A 21,524-nucleotide genomic window follows, 5' to 3' on the forward strand; every position below is an offset into this window, starting at 1 on the left:
TGCATGTGGTCTTCTAGCCTTCAGGATGCTCACCGTGGGTCAAGCTAAGGTTGTCGAGGTCTTGGCAGAAGCGATGACTTGCGGAATGGCTCGGCGACGGCGCTCCTCCTCGGGTGAACGATGACGGCTCGAACGGGACGACGAGCTGCTACAAGCAGGCATGCACAAGGGTGGTGAGGTCAAGGAGATGGTGTCTGCGCGAGGAATCGAACAATGGCTCACCGGGGCAGCGGTAATCGATGATGACGGCGGAGGCGATTCTAGATCGGCGCCGGGGAAGAAAAGATGTGTTCTCCAGAGCCGGCCGGCGCTCGTTCTCTCCCTCTCAGTTTTTCTTGGTCGGCTGAGGGTGAGGGACAGAGGAAGGGCGAGCTGGAGAGGCTGCCAGGTGGGGCCAAGTCGATGGAAGCTAGGCTTGGGAGAGAGGTATGGGTAGGAGTTTGGGTAGACTTAGTTTTTGGACAATTTTCGGAATTATTTCTTCTCCCTAACTTTGCAACTCAATATCTTAATATGTGGACCGGAAGAATTAGTGCAGATTTTACTGGTGGTAGATGTTTATATCTAGATTCCATTTTCTTTAGTTGGACTAAAAAATAATGGGTAGACTGCTCACATAAATTAGATAAAAATGGGCTATTTAAAAGTTAGATCAAATTTTTAAGAGACCTAAACAGAAGATAAAAATTCTAGAAAAATTATATTTATTCATGATAAATAATCTAGTATTTGAATAGATTATTTCCCATGTTCACTTATGAGCAGTTAAATGTACTTTTGAATGAAGTATGGCGTTAGCCGATTAAAATTTAATTTGATTTCTTTTAGTTGTCTGTTTTTACTGATTAATTTGAGGTGTCAAACTTAGTTATTAATTTATACCAATATTACAGTGAATTACTTATGCTAAACATAGTTTACATAAATTTTTCCATGATTTTATCTAGATTATTTTAGAGAATTAGAATGACCTTTCTTTGTATATGTGTTCCCACTTTGTAATTGCACCTAATATTATTACAGGGATTACATTAAATTTCTTTTGGGCTGAGAAGATGATATTTGAGTTTAATATTAAGTCCATATTTTATCGCCCAAGATCCACTATAAGTCTGTTTAGTAAATTTTAACCTCTTTAGGTTATGCTCATGGAACCTTTTATGAAATACGAGACCAAAATCCAAATGCATAAGGGACTCGAGCCTAGGCATGCATTATGCACATGTCTGCTCATATGCTCGGTGACATTTCTAGTCTAATGTTGGGAATGAAAAGGTTTTATTTTGTTATCAAATTTTAATCATGCAATGGTTTAAGTTGGTCATCACCTAAGTTAAAACGGAAATTTTTGGGTCTTAAAATTGGAGAAGTTAACCTCTAATTATTTTGACAAGAATATTTTTTGAGTCCTAGAATTTCGGGTATGTTACATTAGGCATCCTCTTGCCAAAACCACACGAGCAATTGGTGCAAGCACGCTCTAGATTCTCATCCTCTTGTGGCAGCGTCCTAGTTTCTACAAGTTGGCCATATTGGAGGGCATAGGGGGAGAGGTGTTCCATCTTCTCTCTCACCCTCTCTCCCTAAATCTGGAAGACGTGGATAGAGTTGGGCTTTGTGTTGATTGTAAGGGCGTTTTTTAGGCGATCTCGTCTATGTTCCATTGTTGGCCTAGCGGCGGCCGGTCCAATTCTAGCCTTCTCCTGGACCAGTGTGTTGGCGCTGTCGGTGTGTGGGTGGTGGTATATTTTTTTCCTTTTTTCCTGGTTACGACCCTCCAGGGTTGTAATCTTATAGTTTTTTCATGCTCTATCAATAGAAGTTCGCACCGTCTTGTGCGAGTCGTTCAAAAAGAAACAAATCTATGTGAAATAAAGAAATCAAGCAGATATTCTATTAGTAAATTTCTATCCATGCATGCTTGGCGTTTATTTTCTATCAAAGTAGACTAAAAAGAGAATATGTTGTTCTTACATGGCCCCATCCTCCTCTTTTTGCAACAAAGCCTCATACTAATCCAGTGCGCATGGTGCCTCTGAAGATTACCATTAATATTGGCTACAGTTTTGTGTTGTCGAAAAAGATGTTATTGTGACTTAGCCGTATAACTCAAAATTGAGCGCTTATCAAAACCAAAATTTGATTCTTTATTTAGGCCATGTTTAGTTCCCACTCAAAAACTTTCCGCCCTGTCACATCGAATGTTTGGACACATGCATGGAGTACTAAATATAGACAAATAGAAAAACTAATTACATAGATTGACAATATGTAGTTCTACAGTAAACATTTGCTAATGATAGATTAATTAGGCTTAATAAATTAATCTCGCAGTTTACAGGCGGAATCTGTAATTTGTTTTGTTATTAATCTACGTTTAATACTTCAAATGTGTATCCTTATATCCGATATGACACGTCAAAACTTTTCACCCCTGCATCTAAACACAACCTTAGCTTTTTGTTTACCCCATATAGCTACTATTAGAAAAACAATTTATTGCCACGAAAAAAATCGTAGCATTAATGCTAAAATTGTGGCAATAGGTACATGTTGTCACAATCTTAAAATCGTTGCTAGCCGTGGTAATAAATAGCATGGTAATAGGTTGTTGTAACGACTTTTATTTAGTTGTAACAAATTTTGATATTGCCATAAAATGGATGTGGCAAAAAAAATATATTGCAACACTTCACATCGTTAAAATAAATAACTATTGCCACCACTCCATGTGTGGCATTAGTTCTATGTACCAAATTAAATGTTTTAATATTAATTTATCATCTTAACTATTTTTTTTATATCTTGTCATGGTTAGGATTTGAACCCAAGATCTTTCCCTCACGCGCGCTCTTTATTACCAACTCACCTAGGCATCATTTTTTTTAAAAAAAATGCATATCATTTCATTTGAGCGTACCTATCTGAGATTTAAATCGTGAATTTGAGTATTTAAAAGATTTCAAATGAAAAAGTTAAGTTGTAGAGCTCTAAATTTCATACAAAATTTATCCTAATCCGTGTCCATATAAAAAGAATAAGTCAAATTATGAAATCATAAATTTTTTATTGCAACGAATTTATTGATCGCGGCAATAGAAAATAGTGAAAAGTACCATGTACTATGCAAATTGCCACATAAATTAAAATTGTAGCGATAGAACATGTTTTTTTGCAATAGTAAAGTTTTTTTTTGTGGCGATAGCTCATTTTCTATTGCAACAAAAATACCAAATAAAACAACGATTGTAAATCGTTGCAACAAAATATATTTGCCACAAGAAAAATTATCATTGCGATAGTACAATATATTGCCATGAATTATTTTTCGTTGTAATAAATTGGTGGCGATAGCACAATTATCTTGTAGTTTGCCAACATTGTAGAAGTACTATCATATGTTGGAAGACCAATAGCTATTTGTATTTGAATTGCACGCCAAATAACATTTAGCAAAAGTATGATACAGAACAGATGTGTTGTATTCTTTCGTTATAATTACAAATGCAACATTTTGAACTATAAGTCTATACTGTCCTTTTGCTAAATTATCTTTTGTTAGGAGTTCTCCGGTAACATTTGGAACCTTTATCTTGAGGGGAATTTTTATATTCCATATATAGCGGTCCATTATTTGTCAATCCTCTATATATAGAATGAGCTTTGAACCATCCATACTGGTGTAAAAGACCATCAAAATGTGTCATATTGGTAATTGAGTCCTATTTCCCTTTTTTTTATCTACAAGCTCACTATATCTCTTCGTAAAGAATATTTTAGAGGTTTATAATTTAAAACCTCTGTGACTGTTGCACTTTGGTTCCTTACAATGCAATATAGCATTTGGTATTGTTGGTTTACATTTTTTTCACACAATAGCGTACGTTATAATTAATTAATAGCATCACAACCTATTTGCAAACTCTTAAATGGATATTCACGATATACAAACCTAGTCATCACTATTGTAACTCATTTTCTATACCCTATTATAGAACCAAAGTGGTCACGGTCATAGTGAATCAGCTACACCACTTCCTACTGATATTCTAACAGGTCCTACCTCCTTACATCATGATAGTTAGGACCATACCATCCCTTAATATAGAGCATTTACTACATCCTATGGCTTTAGGTTCAGGGTAAATAAGGGCATGTATATGTCACAATGGGCAGTAAATAAGGGGCACTTGCACCTTCGATAAACACTAACACCACGGCCGTAGATATATAGTGAGCAAAGGAGAACATTATCCCGAGTTGCCTTTTTACATAGTAAAGAGCCTTTTTTGAAATGAACGATGGATATGAAGATCGATGGGTCAAATCTAGTACCTCTATGATGTTTTTTTTTCAATATTCATTAACCCAGTGAGGTTTGCTGCTTTGCCAGGACACTGATATTTTATACCGCCTGAATATAACACAGTTTTTGCACATTATACATCATTTTATTTAACTTTTCAAATCATGATAAAACTGGTGGGTGCCCACCTTAACTCGATAAGGCAGTGCCACATGATAGTGCATGCATGCGTGAGAATTATAATGTAGACAGGCTACACCTGACAGACAATAGAGTATGTCCTCAAATTTTCATGGTATCACATGTGTACAACTAGGACTTTTTTTTACATAATGGAATGTAACATCTCGGCCTTTACTTAAAGAGCTACAGCCAATTATTACAAAACTCACATGGAAGAAAACTCACGCAGAAAGTTCATGATACCAGAAAGAAAGCTAAGCAAACACAAACTAATAGACACCAACAGAAGAAAAAGATCCCCTAACTACTGAATTCTATTAGAGAACCTCCACCCGAAGTTGGCAAATAGATGAATAATTGTCGTCTCAAGTTTACGACATTCATCATTTATTAGCTTGATATCTTCATCATGCCTTTGTAATTGAGCCCATCCGCGAAGCCAATACATTGCCCTGAAAAGCACCTGCAAATAGGATTTTGATGGTGTTTTATCAAAAACCATGTCATTTCTACTAAGCCAAAGAGCCCAACATACAGCGGAAGCTCCAACAAGAATAAGTTTCTTGATTAATTTACTAACACCCACAAGCCAATTCCCAAACATATGAGATATACTATGTGGAGGATAAAATCCAAAAGAAAATTGTACAGCTCTCCAAAGAAATTTAGAAAAATGGCACTCAAAGAATAGATGGTGTATTGATTCATTTTTCATACAGAAGCAATATCTCAAACTACCATTCCAATTCCTTCTAGCCAAATTATCTTTAGTTAAAACAATCCCTTTGTCACGCCCCGAACTAGTCCCGACTGGAACTAGCCCGTGACGCTCCAAATTAACCTGTTAATCGATACCAGTCCCAGGAAACAGTGCTGGTATCACAGGAAGACAGAATATCACAGCAACAGAAGTCTCTTTATTATAGAGTAGAAGTACAGTCATGTTGGGCTGCGGACAGATCCCGAGCTGACAACTGCATTACAAAAGGGAAACGGAAGCCAGGACTTGGACCACACAACACAGGCGCGACTTGGGAACTAGGCCGAAACCCTAAAACTCATCGTAGCCGGCTTGCTCCTGGAAGAACTCCTCATCAGCAGGATCCGCTTCATCTTCTTCAGAAACTGGGGGGGATTATTTATATAGAGCAAGGGTGAGTACGGGAGTACTCAGCAAGCCAGGGGAAATAAGTGTTTATTGCAGGCTTCAAGGAAAGGCTGTTATTTTTGTAATTTATTTTATTTGAACTCTTTTCTAAAACGACTAGGTGAGTGCTTCTCAAACGACTCGGATGAGACAGTGCGTCTCGTCCGGTCGGAGTATGTGCAATGCATCAATCTTTAGAATTGAAACAGAATTGGCACCCGGCCAACAGCTTTTCAAACGGCCACCCGGGCCAACAACTTTTCAAACGGCCACCCGGGCCTAGCTGATCCCGTCAGCTGCTGATTTTTCAAACATCGAACCCCTTTTCACAACAGCAATTTCACAAGCAGTAGTCAAACAAAACTACGCTAGGAAACACCTCACATCCGCCCATGACCATGGGCACGGCTGTTCGAACAGTTTGTTAACCTCTGCAGAGGGGGTACACTTTACCCACACGACATTACTAACCCGGATCACCCAGCTCGTGGGGATCAGCCACGTCGGGAGACCTCCAAGCTTTCATGACAAGGCATTTCGAAAGCCGATACAGGTTTACCATATGCCGACGAGAGGTGTCCCAGACCAACAACAGGTTAGGTCCCAGACCATACTGTGCCAGGAAGCCCAGGGGTCCTCCCCGACACCACCCCGGCGAATCCACATGTCTCTCGGCATCAAGGCTCCCCTGATAAGCTAGTTACTCAGCCAGGGGTGTCCCATTCCACCCATGTGGTCGTACTTGTCTTATGTTCGGATGAAATTCCAAGGAAACGGTCCTTAAGTTCAAGAGCGGGAAACCGTACACCCGGTACGTTCCCCGGTCCGCGGTTTTGGAAATTCATTTAGTTCACAAGCACCGACCTAGGTGTCGGGTTTTCCAAGTCTTTTGTAAAACTCCAGTTTTACCCAAGTTGTTACTCAGATTTTAAGTTTGAAGGTGACCGTTGATACTCGCACAGAGTGCACGAATATCGAGGCGTAACTGGGTGGTTACAAGGGACATGGTACAGCAATTAACAATGGAAGGATCAAATGCAACAAGTTAGGTAGGTCCGCCAATCTGCCTTGCAGACGGAACAATAGATTAAGTGCGATCCTATCAATGCATAATATTTTGCAAGCAATCTAATTAGATTTCAAATATAGGCTCAAGATGTTCAAAGGTGGCTTGCCTTGCTCGAGATCTGGAGCTTGATCCTCGAAATCCTCGCACTGCGGGTCTTCGGGCTCCGAAACTACACGCAAAACGGGACAACTCAACAAACGGCAGAAATAAAGCCCTATTAATGACCTCTAAGCGTGCCATTAGATAGATCTCGAGATTTGAGAAATTTTGGAAGTTGAACGGAGTCAAACGGATTTACGGTTGGGAAGATATTGAATTTCTAAGATTATCGGATTTTTGGTCTAACGGAAAAAGGATTTAATTAAATCCTTTTTGGAAAAGAAAAAGAAAAGAAAGGAGGGAGGGAATATAGACTTTTCTCGGGCGGCTAGGGTGCGGCCCAAGAGATTTGGGGCGGCTCGGACGAGCTTAACGGGCCGGCCGGCCCAAGACGGCCCAAGCGCGCGCGCGGGAGGGAGGAGAGAGAGGGAGCCGGTGGACCGGGCTCACCACGCGTGGTCCCGGGTGGGACCCGCTTGTCAGCGGCTCGGCTCACCGTGCGGAGGGAGCACGCGGCGCACGCGCGCGGGCGGGGTTGGGACGCGGTGCACGCGCGCGGCTCGCGGTGGACGCGGATGCGGCGGGACCACGCGCAGCCTCACGGCTCGCGGTGGAACGCGCGCACGGGGAGGGACCGACTGGGGTCGGCTCGACCCGGTCTAGGCTGAGCTGGCGCCTACGTGGCTGCCACGCGGGCCGGCGGGAGGTAGACGACGACCCGGTCGCAAATGGACGGCGGGTGGCGGCGGCGAGCGGCGGAGCGAACCACGGTGATACAGGCAAAAGCGAGCACACCGGGCGGTTGCACGGGACGAGGGGAGACGAGCCAACGGCTCGGATTCGCCGGAGGTTGCTCGACGGCGGCGGATTGCGGCGGCGGCAACCGGCGGCGAGGGAAGAGGGAAACGGCGACGAGGCCACGAGGGGCCGATTCCCGGCGGTGAGAGCATCTACGCGGCTTCGGGAACTCGACGCTAGCGTCGGATTGGGCGGAACTACGCCGAGCGAGGCCGGCGACGAGCGGGTGCTACGGAGCTAGGGCGTCGACGGCGGCGAGCACACGGCGAGCGACGGCAACGGTCGGGGCGGCGCCGGCTAACTACGGGGAGGCTACTGGAGCTACTACCGAAATATAAGGGGAGGAGATGGAGCGAGGAGGAAGAACGGAGGGAGGCACTACCGTGCGGGACGGGGCGCTGTGACGAGAGGCCGACGGCGCGGGAGTAATCTCTCCGGCCTCGGGCCGGGGAAGAGGAAGAAGAGGGCGCGGCCGAAGTCCTCTTCCGCGTCCTTGCTCGTGCCGGCTCCTCCGACACGCGCGACGACGATCGGCGACTGCGAAACAGAGGGCGGCAATGGCGCGGAGGCGAAAATGAGAGAGTTTGGAGGGGGAGGGCTTGGGCTTAAATGGGCAGCAATGTCGGTTTGGGAGAGGGGAACCGACATTGAACGGTCAAGGCGCGAGCTGGCGCTCGGCGCTTGCAGCCAAAGCGGCGGCAGGAGGATGACGCCGGCGAGGAGGAAAAAGGGGAAAAGGAGGGGGAGAAAGGGGCTTGCCTCTTTGCCGATTCGGGAAGAAAGGGGGAGCGTCGTGGCAGAGGGAGGAGGGGCGCGGCTCCGTCCCTTGGCGGCTTGCGCGCGGAGTGGCGGGGGCCGGGCGATGACGACGGCGATGACGGGGGGACGGCTTGGAGCGGAGCGGCGACATTGGCGACAGGCGCGTGCAGAGGCTGACGGCGGCGGCGACCGGGCGGTCGGCCACTCGGCACGCGCGCGCGGCTTGCAACGGGCGGCGTCCGCGCGGGCGCGCGCGAACACGGCCCGCGGGAAGCGGCAGCGAGGGAGCGGTGAGGGAGGACTTGGCTCGCCGCGGGCGGCTTACGCGTGCTGGCTCACGGGGCCGAGCGGAGGGGCACAGGGCGCGGCTCTCGCGCTCGCGCGCGGCGCGCGAGGGAGGGGCGCTCGGCGCGGCGACGCGCGCTCGCGCGCGCGGCGCGGGGCGGAGCGGAGGGAGAGAGGGAGAGAGCGGGGGCGCGCCGGGGAAAGCGAAAGGGAGAGGGAGATGGGCCGGGGGAGAGGGGAAGATGGGCCAAGGGAAAATCGGCCCATCGACCCTGGGGGAGGCAGAATGGACTTTTGCGGAGGAATTTGATTTGGAGGGATTGGATTCGGAATTGAACTCGACGATAGATCGGGGATTGAGATCTTGAGATGGCACGGACACTAGACAACAAGCAAAGAAACAAATTTCGCAATTAGGGTTTTTAAGAGATAATTTTCCCGCTAGGCGCCACGACGGAACGGGCGCTACAGACCAACCCCCTAACAAGAATCTCGACCCCGAGATTCAGCACCTAAGGGAGCAGCTCCGGGAACTCGGCGCGGAGAAGATCTTCTCGCTCCCAGGTTGCCTCATCTTCAGAATGATTGCTCCATTGGACCTTGTAGAACTTGATGGTCTTCCTTCGAGTATGACGTTCTGCCTCTTCAAGAACCTTGATCGGTCTTTCCTTATAGGTCAGATTCTTTTCCAGCTCGATATTACCTAGGGGGACTTGCTCTTCTGGAACTCGAAGACATTTCTTTAGCTGGGATACGTGGAACACGTTGTGCACATCTGCGAGACCTTCAGGTAACTCAAGCTGATAAGCCACTTCGCCACGTCTGGCGGTTATGAGGTAGGGGCCGATGTAGCGGGGTGCTAACTTGCCGGACATCCCAAACCTCCTCATACCACGGAGGGGTGATACCCGCAGGTATACATGATCTCCTTTTTCGAACTCAAGGTCACGCGTTCGATTGTCAGCGTAATTCTTCTGACGGTTCTGTGCTGTCTTCAAACGTTCTCGTATCAGCTTAACTTGTTCTTCTGCTGACTTGAGTATGTCAGGACCGAATACCAGCGCTTCGCCCACCTCATTCCAGCACAAGGGAGTGCGGCACTTTCTTCCGAACATTGCCTCGTTCGGCGACATCTGAATGCTGGCCTGATAGCTGTTGTTGTATGAGAACTCAGCATACGGCAAACAACGATCCCAAGTGCCTTCGAAATCCAGGGCACACGCACGTAGCATGTCTTCTAGGATTTGGTTTACCCTTTCTGTCTGACCATCGGTCTGCGGATGGTAGGCCGTACTAAAATTTAGATCAGTTCCGAGAGCTTCATGCAACTGCTTCCAGAACCTTGAGGTGAACTGAGTGCCTCGATCTGACACAATTTTCTTGGGACAGCCAAATCTACATACGACATGGGTCATGTAGAGTTCTGCTAGTTTCTTTCCATCATAGGTGGTTTTCACTGGCACGAAATGAGCTGATTTCGTGAGTCGGTCCACGATTACCCAGATGGAGTCATACCCGCTGGGGGTTCTTGGCAAACCGGTGATGAAATCCATTCCGATCTCTTCCCATTTCCACTCGGGAATCAGTAGGGGTTGCAGCAGACCAGCTAGCCTCTAATGTTCTGCCTTGACTCTTTGGCAAATGTCACACAAGGCTACGTATTCTGCGACATCTCGCTTCATTCCAGCCCACCAGAAGTATGCCTTGATATCTTGGTACATCTTCGTACTTCCTGGGTGAATGGAGTAGGCGGACTCATGAGCTTCCTTTAGGATGAGATCTCTTAACTCCTTCTTGGCCGGTACACAGATGCGTGGACCGCACCAAACTGTGCCTTGATCGTCTATGGAGAAATTGGTGTCTTTCTTCTCCTGTATTCTTTTTATCAACTCTTTTATCCCTTCGTCGTCTTTCTGAGCTTCCCGGATTTGCGACTCTAGGGTAGGATGTACTGTCAAGCTGGCAGGGACACCTGACTGTACCACGGTCAGCCTTAACTTCTCTAATTCTCTGCACAGGTGATCTTGGTCAGGCCGTATTTGAGCTACATTGCAATAGGCCTTGCGACTTAGCGCATCAGCGACCACGTTGGCTTTACCAGGATGATAGTGGATTCCAAGATCGTAATCCTTGATTAGTTCCAACCATCTTCTCTGTCTCATATTTAACTCGGTCTGTGTGAAAATATACTTAAGACTTTTGTGATCGGTGTATACTTCACATCTGTTCCCGATTAAATAATGCCTCCAGATCTTAAGAGCATGAACCACGGCTGCCAACTCGAGATCATGGGTGGGATAATTAACTTCATGAGGCCTGAGCTGCCTGGATGCATAGGCCACAACCTTTCGTTCCTGCATTAGGACACATCCTAAGCCTTGTCTTGATGCATCACAGAAGATCTCGAAATCTTTTCGGATATCTGGCAAGGTGAGAACTGGGGCAGTGGTCAACCTTTTCTTCATTTCTTGAAAGCTGTCTTCACAAGCTGCAGACCATTGAAATTTCTTTTCCTTCTTTAACAGCTCGGTCATAGGTCTGGCTAGCTTAGAGAATCCTTCGATGAATCTTCGATAATATCCAGCTAAGCCAAGGAAACTGCGAATCTCTGACACATTCTTGGGCGGGTTCCAAGCAAGTACAGCTTCAACCTTGCTGGGATCTACTTTGACACCGTTGGAGGAGATCACGTGTCCAAGAAATGCTACTCGGTCTAACCAGAATTCGCATTTTGAGAATTTTGCGAATAGTTGATGGTCCCTGAGCTTTTCCATTATCAACCTCAGGTGTTCAGCATGTTCTTCCCCGTTCTTAGAGTATATCAGGATGTCATCGATGAATACCACGACAAACTGGTCCAGGTATTCCATAAAGATTTTGTTCATTAAGTTCATGAAGAATGCTGGAGCATTGGTGAGTCCGAAGGACATAACTGTGAACTCATATAGACCATAACACGTTGAGAAAGCGGTCTTCGGGATATCTGCAGATCTAATTTTCAGTTGGTGGTAACCTGACCTCAAGTCAATTTTTGAGAAAACTCTTGCTCCTTTAAGTTGATCGAATAAATCGTCAATCCGTGGCAACGGGTACTTGTTCTTTATAGTTACTTCATTTAGGGCTCTATAGTCGATTACCATTCTCTCAGAGCCATCCTTTTTCTTAACCAGAAGCACTGGGGCTCCCCAAGTGGATGAGCTAGGTCGCACATAACCTTTACTTTCCAGCTCTTCGATTTGTCTCTTAACTTCTGCTAACTCATTAGCTGCCATTCGGTAGGGTCTTTTTGCAATTGGTGCGGTGCCTGGCGCCAGTTCTATGGCGAATTCAATCTCTCGGTCTGGTGGCATTCTCGTTAATTCTTCCGGAAATACGTCGGGATATTCACAGACTACGGGCACCGACTCCAAGGAGGTGACTTGTAAACTGGTTAGAATAGACCGATTTGCGGTAGGAGTGTTAGGGGTAAAGCGGACTTGCTTTCCTCCAGGTCCTTGCAAGGTGATGGACTTTTCGGCACAATCTATCTGTCCTTTATGCTTAGCCAACCAATCCATCCCTAGGATGATGTCCATGCTTTGCGAGTCTAGGACTATCGGTTTGGCTAGGAAGTCAACTTCCTCAATTCTAAGGTTAACTTCCGGGCATATTTGAGTTGCCCTTATATTCCTCCCAGGGGAATGTACTATCATCGGTACACGCAAATTTTGGGTTTTCCAACCATTTCGTTTCACAAAAGCTTGCGATATGAAAGAATGAGAAGCTCCTGAATCAAACAGAACTATTGCGGGTACGGAGTTGACAGAGAACATACCCATCACAACGTCTGGAGCATCCTGAGCGGTTTCAGCTTGAATGTGATTCACACGTCCTCGACCAAAGTGGTTGGAAGCACGTGAACTTTGTCCACTTGCCTGAGAGCTAGGACGAGACAGAGCTGCCGCTGGAGTAGGAGTTCTAGCAGTGCTGCCATTAGCATGCCCTGAGTTGGTGTTGGTAGGATTCTGAGGACACTGTCTTGCATAGTGACCCATCTGGTTGCACCGGAAACACTGAACTGCTGACGGTCCTTGCGGTGACTTGAAAGAGGTAACACTGTTTGGCGCAGTATTGCCACTAGGGGCACGCTGCTGTGGCTGAGGTGCCGGTCGGTTCATCTGAGGACGAGGGGCGTAGCCTGGCTGGCGGTTAGCCTGAGTGACCGACTGGTGGTATTGCATGGATTGACCGTAGCGAGGGCGAGGTGTGCCTCGGGAAGAATTTCCCTGATGGTTAGACTTGCGTTTCTTGTATTCTTCGGTAGCCTCTTTTCTGGCATCCTCAAGCAGAAGTGCCTTGTTGATCATATGTTGAAAAGTGGGGAAGACATGAGCAAGTAACTGGAGTCTCATTCCAACTGCGATCCCTTTCAAGAATTTCCTGATCTTCTTCTTATCTGTGTCCACTTCTTCAGGGGCGTGCTGAGCTAACTTGTTGAACTGACTTAGGTACTCATTGACACTACTGTTGCCTTGCTTAAGTCTGTTGAATTCTTCTTTCTTCATGTCAATAGTGCTTTCAGGCACATGAGCTGCACGGAAAGCCGTAGCAAACTCATCCCAAGCAATGTTAGTGGGTTCAGGGTGTGCATTGCAGTAATTCTCCCACCAATCTGCAGCAGGTCCTCTTAGCTTGTGAGAGGCGTAGAGCGTCTTCTCAACCGGAGTACACTGCACTAAGTTGAGTTTTCTATCAACATCTTTCAACCAATCGTCAGCCTCGACGGGCTCGACGGTCTGAGAGAACTCTGGCGGACGTGACCTCAGAAAATCTGTCAGCTTGGATCAATTGTTGCCCACGTGAAGGTGGCCATTTCCATGCGCATTATGCTGAAAACTGGCTATGGCTGTGGTTAGTCCTTGCAAGATTTGTGTCTGAACTGCCATTATGTGTTGCATGTTGTTTTCCACATGAGGTGGGGAAGGGAGGCGTTCTTCTCCAGAATTGTGACTGGTAGTGCGGTGAGAGCAGTGAGACTGTCCCATCTCTGCATCACGGGAAACTGTGCGATGCGAGCGGTTGCTGCGGCGGGGTTGCTCAACCTCTGCGTTGCGGGAAACAGTACGGTGCAAACGGTTGCTGTGGTGTGACTGCTCATTAGCCGACTCATGATTTTCTTCTGGCTCAACTCTACCATCTTCAAAACCAAAGCGGGCTGGTGCACGGGCTGCATGGCGGGGGCGGCTAGCCATCTAAACTCCCAGAAGAGGGCGAGGTAAGAGTCAGACAAGCACTTAGGAGGGCAAGGAGCAAAGTAAATAGCAACTCAGATAGCACACACTAGGCATAAACTGGATTTTTCAAATCATAAAAACACCTGATACAACGGGTGTGGACAAGTCACAGAGCTACGCCGAGCTTGACTGTGCGCACACCACCTAGGAGAACCAGACTACCAAACAACACCCACAACAACACACGCACGCACTACCTCGCCACGACTCCAATAGAGTTGGCGGCGGAACAAAAGGGGCCTAACACACGGACGGCTGCTGAAGACTGCCTCCTCTACTCCTCGTCGGCCTGGCTGCCTCCTGTAGTCGGCTCCTCAGTCGAAGAAACGTCGATCGGCTGGCGCGAAGGGACCGGCGGAACCTGTCGAGGGCCGGCAGCAGCACGGGCCGCTGGCGGTGGGGGAGCTGGGTGGCGGAAACGGAACATGGTGGAAGAACCAACAACACGCTTCCGCGCAGTGCGGATAAAGCGTGGGCCACGGCGGGAGGAAGCAACTGGGGTGTGTCCGGGGGTGTAGGAAGGGCTAACTGGGTGTGGGTAGGGGGAGTACACTGGTGAGTACGGCGCACGCGAGCTGGGGGAGCGCGGGCCACTGGGAGTGCGGGCAGAGCCGCGGGAGCTGTGGGAGGACAGGTGGCTGGCGTGGCAGAGGCGGCCTGAGTCCCAGGAGATAGTGTCAACTGAGGTGACACCCTCCTCGGCCAGACGGGCCTCCAAGGCGGCGTAGCGGCGGGCAAGGGAGCGGTAAGCCTCAAGGAGTAGGTCGTGCTGAGTGGCCTGAGCCTCCGAAAGCTCAACCATGCGAGTCAGCACTAGCTGAGACTCGCTGTACGGACAAGGGTACCTGGCGTCTGAGTGGCCAGAAGGAAGGCGTGGAAGCTGCCGGAAGGCGGAGCCTCCGAGACGGTGGTTGTAGTCGTGGGCCAGGCGATGAAGCGCAGTCCAGGAGAGGTCCTGGTACGCGATCTGGAGAGTGGGCCTGGCCACGGTGAAGTGGTGTGGACGAAGGCCGGCTCCGTGTATACCTCCACGGGGGTAAAGGTACACAGAGAGCTCACAGTGAGGGGGAACACGGTCCACGGAGTACCCCGTGTACTCGGGACACGAGAAGCCAAGGAAACAGGCGAGGTCACGAAGCTGAGCGACGTGGTGACCCTCACCAAAACCGTGGGAACTGAAGCTGGCGCTCACTGCCATCTACAATTTTGAAAGAGGGAGAAAGATCAGTAACCATTTTAGAAACAAACTATTGAAAATAAAGAAAACAAAAGAAACCTTAGCTTTTCGCAAGTAGTTTTGAACTTAGTATCCATAGGGTCGTCCTAAACGTCGGGTTTCGCCTTAGGGCCAAGCCTGTGCTCTGATACCATCTCTTGTCACGCCCCGAACTAGTTCCGACTGGAACTAGCCCGTGACGCTCCAAATTAACCAGTCCCAGGAAACAGTGCTGGTATCACAGGAAGACAGAATATCACAGCAACAGAAGTCTCTTTATTATAGAGTAGAAGTGCAGTCATGTTGGGCTGCGGACAGATCCCGAGCTCACAACTGCATTACAAAAGGGAAACGGAAGCCAGGACTTGGACCACACAACACAGGCGCGACTTGGGAACTAGGCCGAAACCATAAAACTCATCGTAGCCGGCTTGCTCCTGGAAGAACTCCTCATCAGCAGGATCCGCTTCATCTTCTTCAGCAACTGGGGGGGATTATTTATACAGAGCAAGGGTGAGTACGGGAGTACTCAGCAAGCCAGGGAAAATAAGTGTTTATTGCAGGCTTCAAGGAAAGGCTGTTATTTTTGCAATTTATTTTATTTGAACTCTTTTCTAAAACGACTAGGTGAGTGCTTCTCAAACGACTCGGATGAGACAGTGCGTCTCGTCCGGTCGGAGTATGTGCAATGCATCAATCTTTAGAATTGAAACAGGATTGGCACCCGGCCAACAGCTTTTCAAACGGCCACCCGGGCCAACAACTTTTCAAACGGCCACCCGGGCCTAGCTGATCCCGTCAGCTGCTGATTTTTCAAACATCGAACCCCTTTTCACAACAGCAATTTCACAAGCAGTAGTCAAACAAAACTACGCTAGGAAACACCTCACATCCGCCCATGACCATGGGCATGGCTGTTCGAACAGTTTGTTAACCTCTGCAGAGGGGGTACACTTTACCCACACGACATTACTAACCCGGATCACCCAGCCCGTGGGGATCAGCCACGTCGGGAGACCTCCAAGCTTTCATGACAAGGCATTTCGAAAGCCGATACAGGTTTACCATATGCCAACGAGAGGGGTCCCAGACCAACAACAGGTTAGTTCCCAGACCATACTGTGCCAGGAAGCCCAGGGGTCCTCCCCGACACCACCCCGGCGAATCCACATGTCTCTCGGCATCAAGGCTCCCCTGATAAGCTAGTTACTTAGCCAGGGGTGTCCCATTCCACCCATGTGGTCGTACTTGTCTTATGTTCGGATGAAATTCCAAGGAAACGGTCCTTAAGTGCAAGAGCGGGAAACCGTACACCCGGTACGTTCCCAGTCCGCGGTTTTGGAAATTCATTTAATTCACAAGCACCGACCCAGGTGTCGGGTTTTCCAAGTCTTTTGTAAAACTCCAGTTTTACCCAAGTTGTTACTCAGATTTTAAGTTTGAAGGCGACCGTCGATACTCGCACAGAGTGCACGAATATCGAGGCGTAACTGGGTGGTTACAAGGGACATGGTACAGCAATTAACAATGGAAGGATCAAATGCAACAAGTTAGGTAGGTCCGCCAATCTGCCTTGCAGACGGAACAATAGATTAAGTGCGATCCTATCAATGCATAATATTTTGCAAGCAATATAATTAGATTTCAAATATAGGCTCAAGATGTTCAAAGGTGGCTTGCCTTGCTCGAGATCTGGAGCTTGATCCTCGAAATCCTCGCACTGCGGGTCTTCGGGCTCTGAAACTACACGCAAAACGGGACAACTCAACAAACGGCGGAAATAAAGCCCTATTAATGACCTCTAAGCGTGCCATTAGATAGATCTCGAGATTTGAGGAATTTTGGAAGTTGAACGGAGTCAAACGGATTTACGGTTGGGAAGATATTGACTTTCTAAGATTATCGGATTTTTGGTCTAACGGAAAAAGGATTTAATTAAATCCTTTTTGGAAAAGAAAAAGAAAAGAAAGGAGGGAGGGAATATAGACTTTTCTCAGGCGGCTAGGGTGCGGCCCAAGAGATTTAGGGCGGCTCGGCCGAGCTTAACGGGCCGGCTGGCCCAAGACGGCCCAAGCGCGCGCGCGCGGGAGGGAGGAGAGAGAGGGAGCCGGTGGACCGGGCTCACCACGCGTGGTCCCGGGTGGGACCCGCTTGTCAGCGGCTCGACTCACCGTGCGGAGGGAGCACGCGGCGCACGCGCGCGGGCGGGGTTGGGACGCGGTGCACGCGCGCGGCTCGCGGTGGACGCGGATGCGGCGGGCCCACGCGCAGCCTCACGGCTCGCGGTGGAACGCGCGCACGGGGAGGTACCAACCGGGGTCGGCTCGACCCGGTCTAGGCTGAGCTGGCGCCGACGTGGCGCCTACGTGGCTGCCACGCGGGCCGGCAGGAGGTAGACGACGACCCGGCCGCGAATGGACGGCGGGTGGCGGCGGCGAGCGGCGGAGCGAACCACGGTGATACAGGCAAAAGCGAGCACACCGGGCGGTTGCACGGGACGAGGGGAGACGAGCCAACGGCTCGGATTCGCCGGAGGTTGCTCGACGGCGGCGGATTGCGGCGGCGGCAACCGGCGGCGAGGGAAGAGGGAAACGGCGACGAGGCCACGAGGGGCCGATTCCCGGCGGTGAGACCATCTACGCGGCTTCGGGAACTCGACGCTAGCGTCGGGTTGGGCGGAACTACGCCGAGCGAGGCCGGCGACGAGCGGGTGCTACGGAGCTAGGGCGGCGACGGCAGCGAGCACACGGCGAGCGACGGCAATGGTCGGGGCGGCGCCGGCTAACTACGGGGAGGCTACTCGAGCTACTACCGAAATCTAAGGGGAGGAGATGGAGCGAGGAGGAAGAACGGAGGGAGGCACTACCGTGCGGGACGGGGCGCTGTGACGAGAGGCCGACGGCGCGGGAGTAATCTCTCCGGCCTCGGGCCGGGGAAGAGGAAGAAGAAGGCGCGGCCAAAGTCTTCTTCCGCGTCCTTGCTCGTGCCGGCTCCTCCGACACGCGCGATGACGATCGGCGACGGCGAAACAGAGGGCGGCAATGGCGCGGAGGCGAAAATGAGAGAGTTTGGAGGGGGAGGGCTTGGGCTTAAATGGGCGGCAATGTCGGTTTGGGAGAGGGGAACCGACATTGAACGGTCAAGGCGCGAGCGGGCGCTCGGCGCTTGTAGCCAAAGCGGCGGCAGGAGGATGACGCCCGCGAGGAGGAAAAAGGGGAAAAGGAGGGGGAGAAAGGGGCTTGCCCCTTTGCCGATTCGGGAAAAAAGGGGGAGGGGAGCGGGAGCGTCGCGGCAGAGGGAGGAGGGGCGCGGCTCCGTCCCTTGGCGGCTTGCGCGCGGAGTGGCGGGGGCCGGGCGATGACGACGGCGATGACGGGGGGACGGCTTGGAGCGGAGCGGCGACATTGGCGACAGGCGCGTGCAGAGGCTGACGGCGGCGGCGACCGGGCGGTCGGCCACTCGGCACGCGCGCACGGCTTGCAACGGGCGGCGTCCGCGTGGGCGCGCGCGAACACGGCGCGCGGGAAGCGGCAGCGAGGGAGCGGTGAGGGAGGACTTGGCTCGGCACGGGCGGCTTACGCGTGCTGGCTCGCGGGGCCGAGCGGAGGGGCGCAGGGCGCGGCTCTCGCGCTCGCGCGCGGCGCGCGAGGGAGGGGCGCTCGGCGCGGCGACGCGCGCTCGCGCGCGCGGCGCGGGGCGGAGCGGAGGGAGAGAGGGAGAGAGCGGGGGCGTGCCGGGGAAAGCGAGAGGGAGAGGGAGATGGGCCGGGGGAGAGGGGAAGATGGGCCGAGGGAAAATCGGCCCATCGACCCTGGGGGAGGCAGAATGGACTTTTGCGGAGGAATTTGATTTGGAGGGATTGGATTCGGAATTGAACTCGACGATAGATCGGGGATTGAGATCTTGAGATGGCATGGACACTAGACAACAAGCAAAGAAACAAATTTCGCAATTAGGGTTTTTAAGAGATAATTTTCCCGCTAGGCGCCACGACGGAACGGGCGCTACACCCTTTAAGGAGATACCACATAAAAATCTTAATCTTAAGAGGCATTTTATGTTTCCAAATAATTTTATTTCTCTCAATGTAACCATTATTAATTAAAGCTAAGTACATAGATCGTACAAAAAATTGGCCATTTTGATGAAAATTCCATCTGAAAATGTCATCCTCGTCTATGCACATTGAAAGCACACAAATTATGCCATATTATTAGATCCTGACCAACTAATGCTCTTCTAAAAGAAACATTAATACTACAGCAAAACAACCAGCTAGAGACGATCTGCTTACTACGATTTATCAAACCGTCTGTAATGAACTCAACTACCGTATACCACGAGCACACCCCGCAAATGTAGCTACGAAATGAAGAGACGGGGATTAAAACCGTGGCTACTCCCCCACCCCACGTCCCCACTACCATCACATCTTTTAGAAAAAAAATGTTTATATCCTATTTAATTTTGGAACGGAGTACGTACGCGGTCAAATCCAAAACCCTCGAGGTGGTTCCGCCCACCGCCGCCGCTTGCTGCCGCCACCGTCGTCCACCACTGCCGTTTCCCCCTGTCACCAGCCACTAGCGACAGTCCGTTCCAGCCGTCATGGCCTACCACCCACCACCGTCTCTCACCGCCGCTGCCCACCACTGCCGTCGCCAAACGCCCGCCGGCGCTCCGTTGCAGCCACCAGGGCGTACTGGTCGCCACCGCCGCGCCGTTCTATCTGCTGATTTGTGGGCGATTTGGGATGGGATCAGACTTCAATCGGCTGATTCAATGGGCCAAAAAAGGATTGATCTTCCATGTGGAGCCTCGAGGCAGATCGATTTAGTTGAGGCTGTGCTGCTACTTCAACAAGGTAATGGGGCTGCTTTCTCTCTCCATCGAGACTGCACATTGGTCCGAGCATTTGTTGCAATTGGTTGTGATCCATGCTGAACAATTTGATTTGGGATCCGATTAATTGGTTCTGATTAGAGGTGGTGCCCTATATTATAATAACCTGTTTTGCTGAAGTAGGAATTATTCGAACGACAGCAATATTACTAGTCAGTTATGTTATTGAGTTCTCAATAGTAAAAGATAATACTGTTTCTGAAATCTGAACTGAATCCATTGATTTCTGAAGTCTGGACAGAGCACACCAATATAAATTTGAATGCTTTATCTGTATTTTTTTATGCAGGGCATCTCTTAGCAGAATAGAGGAAAAACTTGTGGTTCTGTTATTTTGACATCTGTGTTAATTGATTCTCATGAATGTTGGTTATGGCTGAAGCATCCCATGTAACTACAAGGTAAGATTAAATAATTCCTAACAAATTTTGTGCATATATGATGGCTAGTCTCATGAGAAACAAACTCTGTACATGCTGCGCATGCTATGTTGATATATATTTGGGCAGACCAAATAATGACAGTACTGATAAATCATTAGTAATTTTGTTTCAGTGTTCTGCTGTTCCATTGCATAATCAGAAGACAATTTTGTTCACAGACTTCAATGTTTATTAGGGGCATTACTGCAAGATGAACCTGCTGAACTTGAAATATCATGGTATTCTTGATGACTGAAAGGTACACTCCTTCGCGTCCATAGTGTTAAATCTGTGAGATAGTTCATGCCTCATTTCTTTGGGTGGTACTTGTTAATATTTTGCTCACAAATTTTTTTTTTGTTGCTAGCCTCTTCACAAACAGTGATATATTTTCAATTCAAATGGCCAGATAACCCACAGCATTAATTTTCATATGCTATGCGTTGGAATTACTATTTCCATGATCAATAGTCGACCCCATGTTGGTAAACTTGTCAATCTTTTCTTGACGAAAACATTTTATTAGTAGTTTTTTTCTGCTCCACTTATTTTTCTGTAGACTAATAAAGTTTCTTTATACTGCTGTTTCATTGTCTAAAAGGTATGTGAAGATGATGATAAACAACTGAATGGTTCATCGAATCTGGAGCAATGGGGAGATGCTATGCCTGTTTATGACACTCTAGCTGAAATTGTACTAGTTGAGGAATTGTAGTTATAATTGTACACTGTTTCTATAACAAGTTCTATTGTATGATGTAAATTATCACTTGAATGAATAAAATGTGTGTTTTCTTTGATGTCCCTAACTGTAATTTTTTTTCTGATGCTAAATGAAATGTAATGGTATTTGATATTGCCCAAAAGAATCTGTAGATGGCACAATTGTGGTCTGTTCCCGTGTCAAACAATTTCTTCCCTAGAGACGGTTGAAGGTGTGTCTACTCTCTCAAATGCTTGAATAATGGATTTTTCTTTTTATATCCACAAAAAATGGAAAATAAATGTAGAGACGGTTTTGCCCATTTCTATTGACCGTCTCTACCTCATAGTCACGGTTCGCAC

At 48.8% G+C, this 21,524-nt stretch overlaps 1 long non-coding RNA gene across 1 annotated transcript; it reads left to right on the forward strand.

The window, feature by feature from the left end:
* The first annotated feature begins 19,626 nt into the window (after positions 1–19,626).
* Positions 19,627–21,263, forward strand: LOC107279712 (uncharacterized). The gene is made up of 5 exons (XR_001542004.3): positions 19,627–19,999; positions 20,327–20,438; positions 20,593–20,718; positions 20,827–20,944; positions 21,061–21,263. It is a non-coding gene; the product is annotated as an uncharacterized lncRNA (long non-coding RNA).
* Positions 21,264–21,524: the final 261 nt, after the last annotated feature.

This window comes from Oryza sativa, chromosome 12 (genome assembly GCF_034140825.1).
Source record: "Oryza sativa Japonica Group chromosome 12, ASM3414082v1".
NCBI classification, from domain to species: domain Eukaryota; kingdom Viridiplantae; phylum Streptophyta; class Magnoliopsida; order Poales; family Poaceae; genus Oryza; species Oryza sativa.